Source organism: Malurus melanocephalus, unplaced genomic scaffold (genome assembly GCF_030028575.1).
Source record: "Malurus melanocephalus ecotype Western Australia unplaced genomic scaffold, MMel_1.1 scaffold_1068, whole genome shotgun sequence".
Lineage (NCBI taxonomy): Eukaryota > Metazoa > Chordata > Aves > Passeriformes > Maluridae > Malurus > Malurus melanocephalus.
In genome coordinates, this window is record NW_026624300.1 from 82,383 (window position 1) to 97,905 (window position 15,523).

The window sequence follows — 15,523 nt, forward strand, 5'->3', positions numbered from 1 at the left end:
GTGCTATGAACACACTACATCTTGCGACATGCTAGGCATGCACGTATCGCACTTGTGATGAAATTGATTACCGAATGACACCGTATCTTCCTTTCAAATGCACATCAGGCAGCCCTGTTAGCTATTCAATGTGTGTCACAGTCTCAGCAAACAAATTTCTTTCAAATTGTTAAACAAAACCTTTCATTTAACAGTTTGCACAGTTAAAGGGATTGAATTTAGAACTGTAAAACTGTTTCTTCTTCACTGACAGTAATATTTCCTTTGCTTTCACATCCTTTTGAACGGTTTATTGTAAAGCCTTCCCACACTGCAGTGCATACTGCTTCACATTTTCTTACAGCAACTTTATTACTTGAATTATTTTCCCTTTGTATGTCTTGTCATTGCAAGTATCCAGAATAAACTGTACACATTACAGAACCTGTGGTWAGACCTGTTTCCTTTGAGAGCTCTAAGATAGAAAGAAAGGGTGGCATACACCAACACTCACCCAATATCTCTTCATGTTACCTGTAAGTTAAATAGTTATCTAGTTAAAACATATAGTCAACCTTCATCTAGTATTTAGGCACGGAATTACATGTGGTTGTTTAACATTACTTAATAGGATTTACAGGGTATCAAAAYTACACTGCATTAGTTGAAATCTGCTCCACAGCAGAAATCTGCCATCCACTTTAAAAAAGCCATCACCTGGATCACTCCCTCCTTCCAGGAGCCCGAAGTGCTTCAGGCAGGGGGACGGTTCCTGCCACCGCCATGAGAGGTGTCTCCATGTGGCAAAGCCACAGCAGTCAGACCCCGCCAGCTGCAGCGATGTGCCTCCGGGAACTGTCCTGTGCTGGGGACGAAGGGGACTTCAGTTCCAACACAAACTACTGGGYTGGGAACTTGCAACACAAATTACTCTGTGATTCTGCAATGCCATGAGGCAGAAAAGGGCACTCAGGCAGATACAGAGACAAACAATGAAGGTGCTCTCGGAGTCTCGCTGAACACACGCCCCAAGCTGAGGGGGTGCAAGAGAATTTTAAGTTTGTTTGAAAAGCTGGCAGTGCGGTGCTGCCAACTGCTCTTAGGAGCYATCTGACATGGGAGCTCGGATCTCACTAGCAAGGCAGTAACCAAGGGGCGACTGCATGCCAGGAGCCCTCTGYGTGAGGACAAGCAGCTGATGCTTCATGTGAAAGAAACACGGGTTCCAGAGCAGCGATTTAAGAAGTGATTTCACACGGCTGAGGGAAAAGGGGAAAAGGCTGGACTGAGGGCACTGCACCCCAAAACCTGACAAAGAGATGAGAAGGATCCTCCAAAAGACCTGTTTGAAGATAGACTTGTAAGGGGAGACAAAAGAGGAGATAGAGCTACAAAAGCATAAGTACCAAAAATTGTGACATAGAAGAGACCGCCTGCCAGTCGTCGGGGTAGCTGGGTAGTAATGGGGGAAAACAGGCAGGAAAGGGCTGAAGGCTCACAGTGGGATGTAAGACTGTGTCAGCACAGCTGCTCCTGACTTTTGTCATCAAATAAAGATTCTCCCCTACACACACCTGACCAGTGCTCAAACATCTCACCCCACCAATGCTTTCTTCCCTGATTTAGACAAGGAAYTTAATAACCTCCCTCTCTATTCTTTAGAGAATACTTTTACAGATGGCTGAGAATGACATGTGTAGTGTGTGCTTTAAGTGTTTGTTTGTCTTATTTGAGTGGAGCTTTTTTGTGTTGGACTATCCATTACTTAAAAGCCAATCAGTTAGAATATTATGAAGGAAAGTGAAATGGCCTGTATCATTTAGTTCTGCACAGTATTCATGTGTGCTGAAGATTTCATTTATTCTGTAAGATGCGGATGGTTCGAAATTGAAAAGCTGGGCTAATCCAGTGGCAGCCCTTTTGTTCCTGGAATGAGCTTTGCTTATTGAWGCAAAGCAGAAAAACCTCTGATTAATGGCAACATCTATCTTTAGGAAAAAAGGTTGTCATTAGACTGAGCTACTGTGCAATTCTGAAATATTTTAACATTGTGCTTTACATGACAGGAGCTTGAAGAAGTTCTTTCTTCTGGAGAGATCAAATCCAGTCAGRGGGGTCCTCATTGCTCTCTCGATGGGGTGGAGGGACTCCAGGAGCAGTGACAGCAGGGAATACCTGCACCCAGGGTGCAGCTGGCCTAGGGACACACCTGTACAGGCAGATGGATGTGATACTTTGCCTCAAAGGAATAATACTCCAAGATGGAAATGAGAGATTCTGGTCAGTTAATGAGGGAAGAGAATAACCAAGTGAAAGGAGTGATAGACTGGGGCAGTGTGTAAGAGCAGCGGGCCGTGGGCAGTTCCAGCTCAAGCCCAAGCCCATTACTGCAGCTGGAGTGGGAGAACGGCTGCTCCCAGGGTTAGATCCCGAGCAGGATCCCCAGAGCAGGACAGCAGGGCTGTCTCACCCTGTTCCTGGCCCCAGGAGCTGCAGCTCAGCAGCTGCTGGGGCACACACAGCAGAGCCCTGCTCCTGCTGCCCGCAGACCATAACCCCTGCAGCCCTTCCCAAAGGGCTTGGCTCATCCATTGCTCACAGCCAGCGTGGCAGCTGCAGCCAGAGCCAGGCACTGTTTTCAGCTCTTTTCATAGCACACCACAACTGCCCCATCACTTCTGCTAACAYATGTCCACCAAGCTCACTTCTCAGCAGTAGATTTCCTGAACCCGAGCTCATCCTAGCACGGTGAYGGCAGGGGAGCATCCAAGGGGCAGCAGGTACCTCACTGCCCACTCTCAGCAGGTGCTGCTAAGGGAACCGTGGCCTCTAGAGCAGGAGCAGTTTGAACCCTGGCGGGACCCTGCCTTCMCATGCAGAGGGCACTGGGGCTTTGAAGAGCTGAACTCCATCCCACCAGTTCTCCTGTTGATCCCAGCCATAGCCTACAGGCTTGGTTTTGGTGTGAGAGTCTTTGCTCACTGCACTATTCCTGGAAATCAGCTGTCGTTTTCCAAAACACAGTTTGCCYGAGCTTTCCCGGAAAGGCAGAAGCAGTGTGTAGGTTTAGACAACAAGCTGCACTTCCCTCTCTCCATGTGCAAAATGACTCGAGAAAAATAATTGAACAGTGTGCATTGAAGAAGATAATTAAGAACCCTTTACTCATCATGGGAAAATGTATGTTACAGACAATGAATAAGTGGCGGGTTTTCAAAATGTGATATTTTTTCAGGTTTATTTTGTTGTTGTTGTTGTTGTTTAAACAAGAAATTTTAAAACATTATGATTTGAAGATAATATGCAGAATTTAACCTTTTACATGATGGTGATCAGAAATGGAGAGTTAAAAAGCAGACTGGATTAGTGCAAAAGTAGGAATGTGAACTGATGAGACCAAGTCAGGGTAGCTGAGTCTGCCCAAGAGGAACCCAAACTGGCACAACCAGACCTGGTGTGTCCATTCYGATCTGCGTGACAGAGGGAATTGAGGCCGCAGAAGTTGTATTTTCCACCCCAAAGGTTTTATAGGATTTTAGGTAATATCTGTTGAATTTTACTGAGTGGAAAGGACTTGTGCATCTTTGATCAGTTCTGAGAAACTCAAGCCTCTTCAGACACCAGAGCTCAGGAGGCTGCTCATAATTTTTCATGCAAGCTGACTAATTTTAGCTGAGGTGAAAGAGGGAACAGAGTGTCGGGTGGCAGGAGACAGAGTGAGTAGTTTTAGCAGTAACCAGCAGGCAGTGTAGGAGACGCAGACCTGGTGGAGTTGGGGGTCCCTCACCAAGCCAGCTGACCCGGTCCCCAGAGTCCAGCCATGGTGGCTGGCCACCACCAGTCACTGGGATCCCAGTACAGGGGCCAGACCAGGCTGCTTGATGGATTGCACCCAGCCGTTCCTGGTGTGTACAGTATTTTATTTCTTTTTACACCGTGTTGGCCTGGTGCTATTTCTGTAGGATATTCTGCATTTTAAAATGTCATGTTTTCATCTATCAGCTTTGGAGTAAGAACTGAACTGAAATATCTCCTCTAAATTCAAAACCAAAGCTCATCTAATATCATGTGATATTTTATTCCTTGGCATATGGCAGACAGCCATAGCAGTGCACAGGCTTTTCCATCTGGGAGAATCCAGTGACTCCAGCCCCGGTTCAGCTCCTTTCTCCAGACTATCTGGCAGTTCTCCAAAGGCACTAAGGGAGCAGTCAAACAGCCTGTTTTAGATGTACACACTGCATACACCAGCTTTTGCAAACAATTTTGTGGAAATTGAATTGTTTATTCATCCTCTGACAGCCACAGAACTGCAGAGAGGTGGCAGGTAACAGGTGAAACCTGTGGATAGCTGGGAAGGGCTACAAAGTGTTTTCAGAGGAAATCAATATTCTTTGGGTACCTCTTTGCTGCACACCACCAGCAGAGAGACGCTGACAGACATAGAAGTAACACAGGCTGTCATCTTCTCACTTAGTGGACGATTAAGTTTAGGGACGCTGCTCCAGTTGAAGAGTTTCTGATTATCTTTCCAGGTAAATTAATCACTGACACATCTCTTTGTTTTATTCTGAATRAGCTAATAAATGAATTTACTAGGCAATTTCTTTATTTAATTCTGCAGTTTAAATCAACAGACAATAGCAGAAAACTGGTTTATTGAAACCTGCTCGTTGGCTATAGCCGGTTCCATGGTGCTAGTACCTGTACATCCTCAGTGAGCAAGGCTGAGCGATGCTTCTCAGCTGGAGCCCACAAAATGTGTCAATGCACCTCCAGAAGACAAACATAGCTCGCGGGTGGAGTGTGTGGTGCCAMCCTTTCTAAAATTGTGCCCTGGACAAAGGGACCAGTGAGAGGCTCGTGCTGCAAGTCAAATCATAATTTCCCATTAGATTTTAAAGACCGTTTAGTAGTTCCTAAAGTACTTCTCCTTAGTTCAAAAGTAGACAAAGTAGATATTTTGTAAGTTAGGAAAGAAATTCCTTTTTTTTCCCAGAGATGGTGTTATTTGTACCTTCTGAACAATAAGGTTATTAACAATACACAATTTCATGCAAAGAGGAGGTAATTATAATTATAAGGAGAGGCATTCATGGGAGCAAAATTATGAACACAGAGAGTTTCTTATTTCTACTCAAAATAGTCTTGATTTTATGCCCATTAAAATTTCTTACTGAAACTATTCCTGATGTTGCCATCKTTGCTGGTACAGATGACATCGGAAGGAGCCTCCAGGCTCTGCYGTCAATTTGGCCTTCCACGCACAGTGCCAGCCCCCAGCACGCCGTGGGAGCGGGAGAGCACCCGTCTGCCACCACCCGCACACATGGCACCCGCCACGCCGGGGAGAAGGATGACACCCTGCCTTGCTCTGCCAGTGCCAAAACTCTCTCCTGCAACATCCCTGTCGGCAGCAAAGCCGGTGCTCCGGGTTGCTGGGGGCTTTGCCCTCCAGCTGCTTGAGGGCTGCATCTGAACCCACTGCATCTGGCATCCTTGCATATTTATCCCAGGTCAACATGGATTCAGAAGGCCAGTCAACAGGTTTATTCGAATATTCCTAGTTTCATATGTCTCAAACTGTAATTACAGCAAGCAATATTACTATGTAACAAACATTATTTGCCTTCAGTRGCATCAGGTATGGGACAGCATCTGTGCTGCGCTGTTTGGTCTGTTACTATAGCACATGAGTGCCTGAATCTACAAAATTTGTTATTGTCCTCCTGCATCTGTGGGAAGGATACCAAAAAACCAACACACAGAACGATTTTTCACCTATAAGCTATGACTTTAAAATGCTCGTTTCATGCCAAAGAAATGAGTTTTAAGATGCCATTGAAACTTGCAGACAAAATTGAATCCTTACAGACAAATGCCTCAAATGCGCAGAAAGAAATGCTTCCAGGCAAGGATTTAATTTGATTTCTSATTTATACTTTTGAAGAAAAGAACAGGCAAAAAGGGGAAGAATGAATATTTTGCTTCCCCTTGATTATCCCTCAATGGCTGGAAGAAGTAACGAACATCMATTTGAAAGAATCCCCATTTGGTTCAATGACAGCAATAGGGACATTTCCCAGGTGACCAGGGCTGCATTCCCCCGTTGTAGCCCTGGSCAGTGTGCGGGTCATGCAGGTCTCACTGCTGAGCATCAGGCTGGGCAGAAGTTCCCAATCATGCAGGTGGGGACATTGCGAGCAGGACCCCAGCCACGGGATATTCACAGTGCTGGCCAAGATCCTGGCTGAGGCTGGTTGTCCAGCCCCCTGAGACGGCCTCCAACCCTGAGGAGCGGGATGTGTTCTGCAGAACAACCACAGGCTACAAACAGGCAACACCCAATGACCACATGATCCTTGTCCGTTAGAACTTGCCCGTTCTATTTACGAGTGAAAGTATGGATGACAGTGAACACAGAAATCCAGGGACACAAATAGATCTCAGTGACAAGGGTGTTACATGCAGACAGAAGAGATGCATCATATGGCCATCCATGGAATCATGGACCCAGCCACCACTTTGTATTCACGGACAGGGAGATGCCAGACAATGCTCTTTATCAAGTTAGAGTGGATRAGCTGTTCTCCCCAGTACACTCCAGATTTTTCTGGTAACCAAATGTCACTCACTCTGATCCTCACGGCTCATCCTGCCACACCAGCACCTTACCAGCCTTCTCTGGAACACTGAGGATGACAAAAAAAAAACACTCCCTGGGAATATGTATTGAAGGTCAGACAGCACTTGTCAGGCTCATCCTGAGCTCTGGCTGGTATTTCAGGCTGGATAGGGAGCAGCAGGAGACCACAGTTTGTCATTTGTCTGCAGGGATCCTGCTGGGCATACAGGGCCACTGCCAAGCCCAGCGTTCCAGCAAAAGGCTTGGAAGGGGCTGGCATGCTACATCWTTCTGCGAGCAAGGTGGGGAGGGCAATGGTTTGGGCAGTGGTAGTACTCTCAGCTCCTCATTAAAGAATTCACTATGCTCCATCCCTTATCCTGCACTCTCTGCGCTAGTTTAGGTACCCTGGGGTCAGGAGTGTCTCCATCTCTGCCACTGATCAAAAATCCACGGGATTTTTGCACAAGTCATATAGCATTTTTGGGCTTGAATTCCAGTAAATCCGGGTTACAGCAGCAGACTTGCTCTGCTGCGCCCTCCACAAGCCCTGGAGGAAGAGCACTGGGCCCACAAAAGTCACAAATACTCTGAGCTACATGAGCAAAACAGTAAATATTTAAATAAGGTATTAACTGTTGACTTATAAAACATTTCACGAATCTACAAAGTGCAAGATAGCTATGTTTGCTTACTCACAGGATTCTAGTCTTCTAATAGTCCTGTAATTTTAGGTAAAGCCCATTTCCAGAGGATTAGCAATTGTCTTTCTGAGGTATTAGTTGTAGAAGGTTCTCAGGAGTCCCATGTGTATTTCAGCAGAGCTGAGTTCACAGAGCACACACTCTGTTGTCACTGTGGAGCATCAAGTACCTTCTGAGAGTGCAGCACCTGAAAAATTGTATGTATGTGATTTAAATTCTTGGCTATTACATAAGTGTCTTCCAGGAGTCTTAAATGTCTGTAAACAGCTCATTTAGTCAWCACTATGCATTTAATACAAGTGTTCTCCTTGATGTCTGTTCCAGGAGTAATAAAACAGAAATTCTCATAATAACATATAAATTTTGAACATGTCATATATTCTTAATCTTGATATATTTAATGTTTTGTCTTGATATATTTAATGTTTTGTAACAAATCCTATAAGTTATTTATTACACAATGTGAACTACAAAAAGAAAGTGTGGCTCAAAACATAGCATATAAAACAGCATTATGTGTAGTTTCAAACCATGCAGGTCTACCAGTTCTCTCCTAATTTCCTTAGGGTMTTACCCAGGCCCATAAAAATCCCGGCTGAAGGGAATTCCTGCTGCTGACACCAAGGCTTTCAATCAGGCGAGACATGGCCTCGTCCAGCTGGGAGCCTTCAGATATGGGAACTCCACAGCCCTCTCTTAATCATCAGGATTTTTCATGGGTGATACAAGACAGCTCCTACTTGCATCGACCAGCTCTTTTGGCATCCTATGTGATATCCCACCAGCTCCTAGTTGTGGACAAAGTCAGTTCCCCACTGCTCCAAGTCTCCACTCCCGCACTGTCCCAGAGCTGTCACCTTCCCAACCGCTCTGACACTGGCTGTGCATGTACAGACAGGCAAAGCACATCTCAAGTCCAAAGAAGTCGAATAGGGATTTTGCACTCGATTTATCGGAGGTTTGGAGTAGTTTGTGCTATGCTGACTTAGCCCTGAAGCTCTGCAGGAGCACGGGTCTATCCTACGTCGGGACAGGGATGGAGTCACAGACAGCGGGCGCACGCTGGTGAGTCAGCCAGCACCTCGTGCAGAAGCTGAGCTGACCTCACACTAAAGCAGACCCCTCTCTCCACTGACGTTTGGCACGGRAGGATTTTCTTGCTGAATAAATAAATCTCGAGAGGGCAGCGTGAGCTCAWCGGAAACTCGCGGAGACAGCAATTAGCTGCACGCACGCATGTGTGAGCACCCGGCTCCTCTCCGCAGACACACAGCCCCCAGTGGCGCCCCAACCCTCCCGGGCAGAGGCAGGAGCTCCGTCAGCGTCAGGAGTGTCGGATCTCGCATCCCACCGCCCGCACCTCACTCCGAGCYGTACGTGCCAGCGCACAACTGAGGCTGTCAGCAGGGCCGCTCCAAAACGCACAAAAGGAACCACGTTTCTTTGCAGAAATTGCGTCTGCGGCATGTCACGAATGCCATCTGCTGACGCTTCCCGTCCCTCGGGTGTCCGGCCCTGAGCCGGCAGTGCAGGCGGAGACTTTCGGTCCGCCCTGCCTCTCGGGTACCCGGCACGGAGAACCGCGTGGGTACCGGAGATACGGAGGTACCGTGGGTACCCAAGCTGCCTTGGCGGCGGCCTGGTGGCACCGACCTGTCCCCGCACAGCCCCTGGGCAACGGGTATCACAGCCCCGGCTACCAGGCAGCCCGGAAGGGCACACCAGCCTCCGCTCTCCCGTCACAACAGGCAGTCCCTGATCATCCCACGGCTTCACTACTGAGTCTGTGCCAACRAAGAGGGGGTTGCTGCTCTCACAGCGGGTCCCTTTGTTCCCAAAGGTCATTTCGTCCTACAGAGAAAGCATCTGGTTGTCAGCAGCCCAGCAGTGATGCCATGACCAGTGCYCGTTTTCAGCCGGATCCTGCACCCATGGCATGAGCACTCAAGACCTGGAAAACTGAGCAGCACTGACCTTCTCTGAAAATAGAATCCTTARTAGGTACCACATGCCCTTCATGACCCAGTCTGCCACGTCTCTGATACCACTTTAACAGCATGGGGATGCTAAAAGAAGTCACCTACTCACATTGAGCGATCTGGGCTGGTTTTCTCCCTACTAGGAAATTCAATCATGGGGATAGAGAGAGTATTTTATTGTCACCGTGCAGCATGAGCAATAGCTGTTGGAGCACAGGTGAGCACTACAACCTGATGCCACTCAAACAATCACTTACTGCATTACTAAGTCTAGCAGTTACAACCATAAAATTAAAATATTTTCTCTCCAGACATAAAACTAAAAGGGGATATTTAAATTTGAAGGAGAGGGAAGAGAAAGTGATGAAATAAGTACCACTCTGTAAATGCTGGATACCAAAAGGTCAGTTCATTTAAAAAAGACACTCACGTATGAAAGGATCAATGTGGCATTTATTTTCCACAGACTCAGTGTTTAACTGAGCAATTATACTGCTGGTTGCTAAAATGATAGGATGCAAATGAAAAATGTGTTTACATGTCCATGACCATTAAGTCTTTGTAATTCTGTGGACCTAGGGGTGGAATAAGTATTAAAAAAGAAAAAATAGTTGTGAACCTCTCCAATAGACAGTCATATCAGTCAGGGAATCCTAGCTGTAATGCCTTTAAGAAGCATTTTGTGTTGCAGTTTAGAGCAGAGTAACTGAAAGACAAGACTCCAGCTCTCAGAGCACCAGAGAAAGTCCTCTGGGTCCTATTTTAAAATATATTAAAAAAAAACCAAAAAAACAAAAAAACAAAAAAAAAACCCCAACCATTTCAAAAGTCTAGAAATGTTTTTTTCTTGATTTTCACATCACTTTTGTTATTTCAGGGAAATAAAATCCATTTTGGTGGTATATAATCCACGTAGACTTCCAAAAGCCAAGTATTTTGCATGATTAGTGCTGTAGAATGAAAACATCTCCGTGCCAAAATCCTCTGTGGTGCTGCCCAAGGAATCCATCAGCTAGAGATTTCTTGCTGCATTTTTGTTCTCAGAGGAGAATTCCAGCAGGCACTCCCCGTGAAACCCACAMAGTCCATAACTCCAGTGCAATGCGACTTTTATGGAATAGCAATGTCTCATGCAACAAGTGATCTATTTTTACTGGCCCAGGAAAATGCACTTTTCTTTGCTWGTTTAGAAACTGAGCCTGAAAATTTTACACACGGCCTCACTTGACCCTCACGTACAAAATCTGCCCACTTTGAGTATGTATTTCAACCGCACGATAAGCACCTACTTACCCGATTAGTGCTTCCATCCYTGGCATCGAGGGGCAGAATTCAGAGAAAGTTATACCTTTAGGATTTGCCATCTGTTTGAGAGAAACCCACACATGCCCAGATAGGGAAACAGCTGTGTCTTCATTCCACCTTCGGTTCATTCCACCTTCTGGCACGTGCACACGARGACACGGGGCAACTTACGGCGTGCACTTCTTATCCCGAGCCTGTGGGCTTTTGTTCTTTAAGTCCCGGACAAGTCTATTTATGCAATTGCAGATGCTGGCCTATGGGGTAGGACAAGATGTTATTTTGCTCTAGATCAGAAATTACATTTTCCACAGGCACCTTGAATTCAGAACCTATGATATATTCCATTTGTGTGTGCAACAAATATTTATGCAATGCTTTTAGCTGGAAAAAGTCACATTTATGGCTTCCACTATTATTTTTCTTACGGATGATGCMAAGGAATCAACAACTATGTTACACATTTGGGCAACAAGAGCAAGTGGCTTTGTGTGGAACCATACAGTATCCACCTTTTTACCTCTGGAAACAAAATCTGAATTTCTCCTAACTCCTGCTTTTTAACCAACATATGCACAGTCATTAAAATTAAATCGAATACAGTTGCTTACAGCTCTTGACCTATTTCCTGTCTGGCTTGTTCCAGATCTCACCCAGCACAGCTCTAAGGGAAAGCAAGCAGAAACTCAGCACAGCGTCAGCAAGCGGCCCYGGTATGAAGGTCGCATCTTCCCTTAACCTTTGCCATCCCCTCACACTGCCGTGACCTTCATGCTGGCTTGGAGAAATCCTGATACAAGGGAAGAGCTTCACGGYGTGAGCAATAGTTATTGCACTTTATCTTTATTACTCTTTCCCTCCCAACCCTCAGAACTCTCCAGGACATTTGCTCAGAGTATCATGCCTGAATTCATATTTGCACAATTCATCCACTTGAAGCCAARTCTCTCCCACAATTGAGGGAACAGCACACAGAGCAGCGCTGACTACCTAAAGCCTTCCAAGGCCTCAGCCCTATTGATCTGGGCCCCAGGCAGGGGTAGGGTGCTGTAACATCAGTGGATTTGTGTCTGTATACCTGCTTTTTTTTCTGTGCTCAAACTCATTTTTTGTACAGAAAGTTGAACTAGAATTGAAGAGCGTGAGTTTAATTTTTCATGTTGTACTGGAATATATAATTCATGATGAAATTCTTCAGAAAGGAAAAGATAAGATAGAGCTGCAAAAACTTTAAATAAAGTATTTTCTGTACCCTATAGACAGACTGCTGGAAAAGTGTTTTCCCCCTTTTCTGTTGGTGTTATAAAGGAAATCAGAAAATAATGTGATGGCCATAAAAACAAATACTCCAAGTACATTTGAGAAATTATTTGTTACTGTATGTAAACAGATGTAATTCATATTTTATACACACTTCTTTAAAGTACTGTGTTGCACTTGTTTCCTACACAWTTCACAGCCTCTCTTAGGAACAAGGTATCTTGGCTTTGACCTATAAACAGCTCCACATGTTCTTTGTTATGCTGACTTGGGGAGCCCCGGGCAGGAGAATGTGACAGTGCAGCTGTGACAGAGCCGCTCCGCTGCATTCACAGGAGTGAGGTTGTTCCACGAGCGTGCACCGTGGAGGTCACACCGGGATGGTGTGGAAGATCACAGAATCAYGGAACGGTTTGAGTTGGAAGGGACCKTAAAGACCATCCAGTCCCACCCTCCTGCCCTAGCCAGGGACACCAGGGTGCTCCAAGCCATATCCAGCCTGGTCTTGGACAATTCCAGGGATGGGGCCACCACAGCTTTTCTGGGAAAGCCTCAGTACCTCACCACGCTCATGAGGAAGAATTTCCTCCTAATATCCCACCTAACCCTGCCCTCTGGCAGTGTGATCGTAACAGGTCAYGCTAAAAAGACTTTTTTACGGGTTCCCCTCAAGTACGGAAAGCCGTGATCGGGTCTCCCTGGACCCTTGTCTCTGCCAGGCGGGACAAGTCCAGCYCTYTCAGCCTTTCCTCACGGCACAGGTWCTCCAGAGCCCTTCGCTCCAGTCTGTCCCTGTCTCTGCTGCACTGAGGAGCTCAGCTCAGGACACAGTTTTCTACACATGGCCTCACCGGTGCTCTGTAGAGGGACAGGTTCACCTCCCTCCTCCTGCTCTATCTGACCATTTACCTTAACAGAAACATGTGGGGGGAAAAAAAACCTCAACAAAAACAAACAATAAAATTTCAAAACAATAATCATTTTGGGRGGTTGTTTTTCTTTGTCACACTCATAGTGGAAAACCAAGACCTTGGATGGAAGATCTTCACATTTTTCAGCCCACGGTTCAAGCAATTTCCAGGGGGGCATCTCCGAAGTGGGTCTCTGAGGGCAAAATTTGCTTTTGGAAACYGGAATTTGCCTGGAGGAGTTTGTACACTGTCCTCCACCACTCCTTTCCGGTGTGCAGATTTCAAGCATCTCTGAGAGCACTCACATCTRTTTAGCACTCATTTCTCTTCAGCATTCCCACAAAAGTGCTCTGCTTTGCTCCATTTCTGTAGCAAAGATCCAAATTGTCCACTGGCAGTTTAGTAAGCAGCAAGTTAATGCTGGCTCCCTTTGCTTTGTGGAGAAAATAATCACAGAGTTTGACAACTGAGCAATAGACAATTACACGTCGTCTATGCTTTCTTTGATAGAATCTTTACAAAAACATCAGCAAGATTGCTCTTCCTAGGAGACATCATCAAAATTTTTGAGAATGGATGAGTTTGGGCTGGCGAGATGGAGCTGTCACGGAAATAGCTGCCACTCCACATCACGGGCACCAAACCACAGGGCACTGCTCCAGGGACGTCCAACACGGAAAAGCATCAGGATTCATTTACGGCACATCCGTGTGAGTAATGAAGCTGCAAGCTTACAATTAACCTGAAAATGAAATGTTTTAAAGGTTCTTCCCTTGCCACACAGAGAGGTGCCTCGTGTGGATGACTGCCTCCAATAGACAGAGCTACAGCCTGCCTGGCCCTGCACACGGAGCCTCAGCAGGACCGGGGACAAGCTCTCTGCTGGGATATTGCTGCCACTCCCACCGTTTCCTCTTTTTGAGGTTTCCCCAATACCTTTCCACACAGACATTTATTACAAGGACTGAAGAACTATGAGGGTTCTTTGCTYCTTGTTCCTATTTGTAAGACAAACAAAAAATTGAATTAATTAAAAAGAAATCACAAATATATTTACAGACTTGACRAAGAAAGTCTTGATGAGAGTCAAATGCCTTGAAACAACATGGGACAGGCTGAGGCAAAATGCAAACAGCAGAGTTTACTCGCAACAGCCGGCAGAGACAACAGGGTCTGGAAAATGTTTGCAAAATACGTAAATGCTTATAGAATAGAGTGGGAAAAGGAGAGGAATCAACATTCAATTTCTACRAAACACAGTATGTCAGGGATCTTCTAGTGGCTGCCTGCCCATGCCAGAGACCAGAGGCCCAAAGTCAYCAGCCCTTTATAGACCCACCAGCCAACAGCATGGCTGGGTGGCCTCTCCCGGGCACACTGTGGGCTCCAGACCAGGCGGCGCGATCGTCCGTCATGACACGCAGAGGATGACATCCCGGGACAGTTTCACGGGGCTTAGAYGATGAAGTAAAGATCCGCATTTCTTATGAGGGAGAACCACTGGGCACAGCCATCCCACAGCCACGGGGATGCCTCGGCTGACACCCCACCTGCAATGCCGAGCTCCCACAGCAAGAACTCAGTGCCGCCTGTGGCTCTGCAGTCAGGTGCACTCCATGATCTGCCCCTGACTTTTGCACAGACAGCCCCACAATACGGTCGGTGCCTGAACAGCATCTCAGGAAGGCAAAAAGTGCAGGAAATACACAGACAGACCCCCTAAAGGGACCAAGAATGCCAGCAGACTTCAAAAATTGCCAGGTGACATCAGTTAGCATTAAGATAAAGTTAAAAAATTTATTGGTGGTGTTCCACACAAATATAMTTAAATAGCAAACAGCCCTTAAATGAACTATTTGTGTGAATGCACAAAATTAAATCTCTGATTATTCCAGAAAAGGGCACCAACCTGGTTCTCCAGATAAACAGAAAAAGTAGAAAATTACMGTAGGCCTTCTCAGTCTTTTATTGTAATTCATTGCTTTTTCAARCTTCCCCATTGTGATTCCTTTCAGCCTGTAAGCTCCTGCTATCCATGAGATGCAAAGGTTATTGACTTTGTTAAATGAACTTGGATGCCAAATCCCTTCTCTCCTGTGCTGAAACGGCACCTTGGACAGCGTTAGCGTGGAGCATCCACGTCATCATGTCAATGTCCTTGGCTACCCTTTCGTAGATCTTTAAAACATCTCTGGATSAGTTTACACTTGGAATTGAATGGCTCTTTAGTGCTCAGGCTGTTAGCGCATTAGAAATGTCAGCCTTGAAATCGACATCACAATGCATTTAGTTATAAAAAGCAACATGATTTTATAACCTGACAAAAACAAGGTTAAAACATTTCAGTTAAGAGACACAGCTGATTTTCACCTAAATAGAGCAGGAGAAATAYACCGTCAGTCGTTTCCCAAAGTTAACTTGTCACAAAGCTGATACAGCAAAATTGAKCCTGTGAGTTCCTGTGGGAAAATTGCTTGTTTTCTCCCTTTTAACAAAACATAAGAGCAATAAAAGGTGATCAGAAGAGGTCRGGAAGAAATCAAACTAGCTGTACTCGCCATTTCATTGATTTTCTGGTCAAGCACCCAGGATCCCAAGCTCTYCGCCCATGGCATCATTCATTACCGCACGAATGAGGTCACAGAGTTTTTCTGCAATTTTCTGCACTGCACGCACCGCTCACCTGTCCAGTTAACATTGCATCGTCACTTATATTGTCTTGTCATAACCTATGATGTGGACATGCCATTGAGCCTGGTGTAG